The sequence below is a fragment of the Chiloscyllium plagiosum genome, unplaced genomic scaffold (assembly GCF_037043375.1).
Source record: "Chiloscyllium plagiosum isolate Xiang-an unplaced genomic scaffold, Cpla_swu_hap1 HiC_scaffold_44, whole genome shotgun sequence".
Taxonomy (NCBI): Eukaryota; Metazoa; Chordata; class Chondrichthyes; order Orectolobiformes; family Hemiscylliidae; genus Chiloscyllium; species Chiloscyllium plagiosum.
Genome location: NW_028270182.1, coordinates 6423426 through 6429331, shown reverse-complemented (window position 1 = coordinate 6429331; position 5906 = coordinate 6423426).

Genomic DNA, 5906 nt, shown 5'->3' with positions numbered 1-5906 from the left:
CTTCGAAGGTTGGCGTTTTCTTTTGTCGGTGCGCAGGCCGTGTCTGAGGGAGGCGAACATGCGGCATAAGGACACGAGAACTAGGAGCAGGAGTAGGCCGTCTGCCCCCACGCCCCCTTCAGCCTGCTCCGCCATTCAATAAGATCGTGGCTGATCCTTTCATGGACTGACCTGCCCGCTCACCCTAACCCTTAATTCCTTTACTGTTCCAAAACCTATCTTTGCCTTAAAAACATTCAGTGACGTGGCCTCGACTGCTTCCCTGGGCAGGGAGTTCCACACATTTACAACCCTCTGGGTGAAGACGTTCCTCCTCAACTCAGTCCAAAATCTTAATGAGTGCAGTCTTAGTCTACTCAATACATTCTACGAGTGAGAATTCCCACCAGTTCTTACGGGGAAGTGGGCAGCTGGTTGGCTGCCTTTCTGCTGGAACATGGGCCCCGGATCTGAAGGCTCCATCCTCCTCGCCCGGAATTGGTGGCCCACGGGAGTAGGCTGTGGTTGTGGCCTAGACAAGACACCAGCCTACTCCGTGGGCCCATGGGGAAGATAAGCCTCGCTTTTGGGAGGTGCGAGGGGCTTGTTGGGTTTGCTCTTGGCGACTGACTCCCCCCCCCCCCCCCCTCACCTCACCCCAGCTCCAGAACACCCCCACTCCGAGTCAAGTCCAGATTAGTGTGGGCCCAGGAGCCCTCACTCCCAGCCCAAGCTGCCCACCTGGGTCATCTGGTCGGCTAGGCCCATTCTCTCTCGCCTCGAGCTAAAGTGGAATTGTAGAAAATAGAAGCAGAAGTAGGCCATTTGACCCTTCAAGCCTGCTCCACCATTCAACATGATGATGGCTGATCATCCAACTCAGCCCCCTTTCCCACCCTTTAGCCCTAAGAACTATATCTTAACTCCTTCTTGGCCTCCACCACTTGCAGAATTCCACTGGCTCCCTACTCTTCGGGTGAGGACATTTCTCCTCAACTCAGTCCTAAATGGCCGACCCTGTGTCATTAAGACTGTGAACACCCCCCACCTCGGTTCTGGACTCGCCTGGTCGGTGAGAACATCCTTCCTGTGTTGAACCTGGTTCGTCCTGTTAGGATTTCATTGGTTTCTATGTGATCACACCTCACTCTTCTAAACTCCAGAGAATGTAGTCCCAACCAATTTCAGGTCTCACTTCGTACATCAGTCCTGTCAGCCTAGAAATGATGGGGGTCACATGAGATGAGGGACACAATTGGCTATTCATTGACCATGAAGGGCATTTAGCAGCAGACACTGGGGGAGGATGAGCTTACGTCTTCCCATTAAGGAATTATCCCGGGCAATGTTGGAAAGGTGACAGTATTCCATCCTGTCACCATCCTGCCGAATTCACTGCCTGCTTCCAGGAATGTTGAAACCTACCTTTCTATTTTTCTCTCTCTCTGTCTCTCTCTCTCTCTCTGTTGGTCACCACTGAGTCTGGGCTTCAAGTCCCATTCCATAAACATGAGCACAAAATCCAAGCCGAGCCTGCCCAGTGCAGTGGTGAGGGAGTGCCACACTGCCGAAGGTGCAGCTTTTCAGATGAGAACTTGAACCTAGGCTCCTGCCCTCACTCAAGATGGTGTAAAAGTTCAAAGGAGCCCAGTAAATTTCGACAGTGCGTCTTGTAGATGGTACACACTGCTGCTACTGAGTATCGGTGGTGGGAGGAGTCATGCTAAAGGTGGTTACTGCTGTTCTTTCAAAAACACTCCTTTAATCTCAAAGCTGGAGGAGGAGCAATGTGAATATGACAGCATGGTGGCTCAGTGGTTAGTACTGCAGCCTCTCAGCACCAGGGACCCAGGTTCGATTCCAGCTATGGGTGACTGTGTGGGTTTCCTCTGGGTGCTCTGGCTTCCAGCCACAGTCCAAGGCTGTGCAGGTTAGGGTGGATTGGCCGTGCTAAATTGTCCCATAGTGCCCAGAGATGTGCAGGTTAGGGTGGATTGGCCGTGCTAAATTGTCCCATAGTGTCCGCGGATGTGCAGGTTAGAGTGGGTTGGCCGTGCTAAATTGTCCCATAGTGCCCAGAGATGTGCAGGTTAGGGTGGATTGGCCGTGCTAAATTGTCCCATAGTGTCCACGGATGTGCAGGTTAGAGTGGGTTGGCCGTGCTAAATTGTCCCATAGTGCCCAGAGATGTGCAGGTTAGGGTGGATTGGCCATGCTAAATTGTCCCATAGTGTCCACGGATGTGCAGGTTAGGGTGGATTGGCCGTGCTAAATTGTCCCATAGTGTCCAGGGATGTGCAGGTTAGGGTTGATTGGCCGTGCTAAATTGTCCTATACTGTCCAGGGATGTGCAGATTGGGGTGGATTGGCCGTGCTAAATTGTCCTATACTGTCCAGGGATGTGCAGATTGGGGTGGATTGGCCGTGCTAAATTGTCCCATAGTGTCCGCGGATGTGCAGGTTAGAGTGGGTTGGCCGTGCTAAATTGTCCCATAGTGCCCAGAGATGTGCAGGTTAGGGTGGATTGGCCGTGCTAAATTGTCCCATAGTGCCCAGGGATGTGCAGGTTAGGGTGGATTGGCCGTGCTAAATTGTCCTATACTGTCCAGGGATGTGCAGATTGGGGTGGATTGGCCGTGCTAAATTGTCCCATAGTGTCCACGGATGTGCAGGTTGGGGTGGATTGGCCATGCTAAATTGTCCCATAGTGCCCAGGGATGTGCAGGTTAGGGTGGATTGGCCGTGCTAAATTGTCCCATAGTGCCCAGGGATGTGCAGGTTAGGGTGGATTGGCCATGCTAAATTGTCCTATACTGTCCAGGGATGTGCAGATTGGGGTGGATTGGCCGTGCTAAATTGTCCCATAGTGCCCAGGGATGTGCAGGTTAGGGTGGATTGGCCGTGCTAAATTGTCCCATAGTGCCCAGGGATGTGCAGATTGGGGTGGATTGGCCGTGCTAAATTGTCCCATAGTGTCCACGGATGTGCAGGTTGGGGTGGATTGGCCATGCTAAATTGTCCCATAGTGCCCAGGGATGTGCAGGTTAGGGTGGATTGGCCGTGCTAAATTGTCCCATAGTGCCCAGGGATGTGCAGGTTAGGGTGGATTGGCCGTGCTAAATTGTCCTATACTGTCCAGGGATGTGCAGATTGGGGTGGATTGGCCGTGCTAAATTGTCCCATAGTGTCCACGGATGTGCAGGTTGGGGTGGATTGGCCATGCTAAATTGTCCCATAGTGCCCAGGGATGTGCAGGTTAGGGTGGATTGGCCGTGCTAAATTGTCCCATAGTGCCCAGGGATGTGCAGGTTAGGGTGGATTGGCCGTGCTAAATTGTCCTATACTGTCCAGGGATGTGCAGATTGGGGTGGATTGGCCGTGCTAAATTGTCCCATAGTGCCCAGGGATGTGCAGGTTAGGGTGGATTGGCCGTGCTAAATTGTCCCATAGTGCCCAGGGATGTGCAGGTTAGGGTGGATTGGCCGTGCTAAATTGTCCTATACTGTCCAGGGATGTGCAGATTGGGGTGGATTGGCCGTGCTAAATTGTCCTATACTGTCCAGGGATGTAGGATATGTGGATTAGCATATCCACTTATGCTAGTATGCAGGGAAATGCAGGGTTACAGGGCTGGAGAAGGGACATGGGTCTCAGTAGGATGCTCTTTGGAGGGTCAGTGCAGAATCAATGGGCCAAATGACCTCCTTCCACACTGTAGGGATTCTATAAATTACTACAGTCCTCAGAGAACTGTTCAGCTGCATTTATATAGCACCACCTCAGGCAATTGACAGAAGCGGCCATCAGTGTCACAGACCACTAACAGCTCAGTTTAAAGAAATATTTAAGGAGTGTCGTGAAGCAGGAGAGAGGCAAGAGGCTGGAACTGGAGTAGGTTGCAGAGATCTCGGAGGTTGCAGGTGCTGGAAGAGGTTACAGAGAGAGAGAAAGGGGTTGGGGAAAGGTTTTAATGTGAGTGGGGACATGGGGCAGCATTGGATGATCTGAATTTCAGATACTGGACAGAAGTGCATTGGACTAGAAGAATCTGGAGCATGGATGAGGGTTTCAGTAGTCGAAGAGCAGGAAGAGGGATAGGAGTGGGAGGTGGAGCAAGTGACTTGCACTCAATGACCCTTTCATGCTTTTAACATGCTCTTTAATGTGCTCACTGGAGCCCAGCTATTTCTGGCCCTGCCTTGGATAGAATAATTGGCTAATGTTGTTCTACTTAACTGTTGACAGATGCTCCCTAATGGCTTCAGTTAACAGTGACACACTCCCTGTAATCTGTTCTCCACTCAACAATTATCTCTGGAACAAGCGTACCCTCGTCCTGTTTTCCGCTCCTGAACAAACAGCTCGGAATCGAAATGTGTTGAGCAAGCAGCTAAAGGCCAGCTGTTTTCACCATCAAGTCTGTTAGCTCTTCTCTGCCTGAAACAAGTGTTTTATTGAAAGCTGATCAGTGCAGGTTGTAGTCAGGTCCATATTGCAATACAGAATCCAGGCCGCTTCCCCACTTGTGTCCCCAGCCAGTGTTTACCATATATCAATCACAGTATATATGTCGATCTGGCATATAGGGTGGTGATTAGAGTGGTGCTGGAAAAGCACAGCAGGTCAGGCAGCATCCGAGGAGCAGGAAAATTGACGTTTCGGGCAAAAGCCCTTCATCAGGAATAGAGGCAGGGAGCCTGCAGGGTGGAGAGGTAAATGAGAGGGGGGTGGGGGTCGGGGTGGGGAGAAAATAGCGTAGAGTACAATAGGTGAATGGGGTGGGGGATGAAGGTGGTAGGTCAGAGAGGAGGGTGGAGTGGATAGGTGGAAAGGAAGATAGGCAGGTAGGACTGGTAAGAGCTTCGGGGCAGAGGAGATGACCTGGGAGTTGCAGTGAGAGAGAGACTCACTGAGATTCTTGTAGAGAGAGGAGGAAAACTTCTTCAAGGCAGGCATCCTTGTAAGAGGATTCGCAGTAGCGTTAAAATCAACGAGGTAAAAACAAGGACTGCAGATGCTGGAAACCAGATTCGAGACAGGGTAAAAGCAGTAAGAATGTTCCTGATGACCCGGGGAGGGGGTAGGTGTTGTCCAGAACCCAGGGGGTCACAGTCATAAGGACATCTAGAAGAACAAGGGTAGCAGATACATGGGCACACTACCATCTTCAAGTTCCCCTCCAAGCCACTCACCATCCTGACTTGGATAAATACCAGCCGTTCCTTCAGTGTCGCTGGGTCAGAATCCTGGAATTTCCCACCTAAGGGCTTTGTGGATCAACCCACAGCAGGTGGACTGCAGCGGTTCAAGAAGACAGCTCAACCACCCCCCCTCCCCCTTTCACAAGGGGCAAATAGGGAGGGGCAATAAATGCTGGGCCCAGCCAGCAATGCCAAATCCCACAAGTGCATTTAAAAAAAATGCAGCCTGCTGTAGCTTGATCCTCCTGGAGTTGTCCCTCTCATTAGGGATTTTCACTGGAAGAACTTACACTTTGGTAAAATTATGTACAACGTAACAAGGAATGACAATTCTCCAACTTGGCTGGCACTTATCCCTGCTCTTTTAAGTTCCCAAGTAAGATCACTTTAAACTCCAAAGGAGATCCACCCTACCCCATGACATAACCACCCCCTCCCCCCAGAGCCATCGGATTAGTCATTTTAAGCTAGAATGGCTCTTCAAGGAATGGCTGGGAAGAGGTCTTGAGGCTCCCCACCCCCTTCCACAAGCCCTGCTCTCAAGTCACTGACTCTATCCATCCTCTCCCTCACTTCCAGCTACTGTTCATAACCCCAGTGTCAGGCTCAATGATAGGTCCAGCTTCGTATCAAATATACTCTCTACAGAGCCAATTCTGGACATTGGACTTTCAGAAGAATACCTAAGGCCTTGGAAAGAGATTTACCAGAATGGTTTCAGGGAAG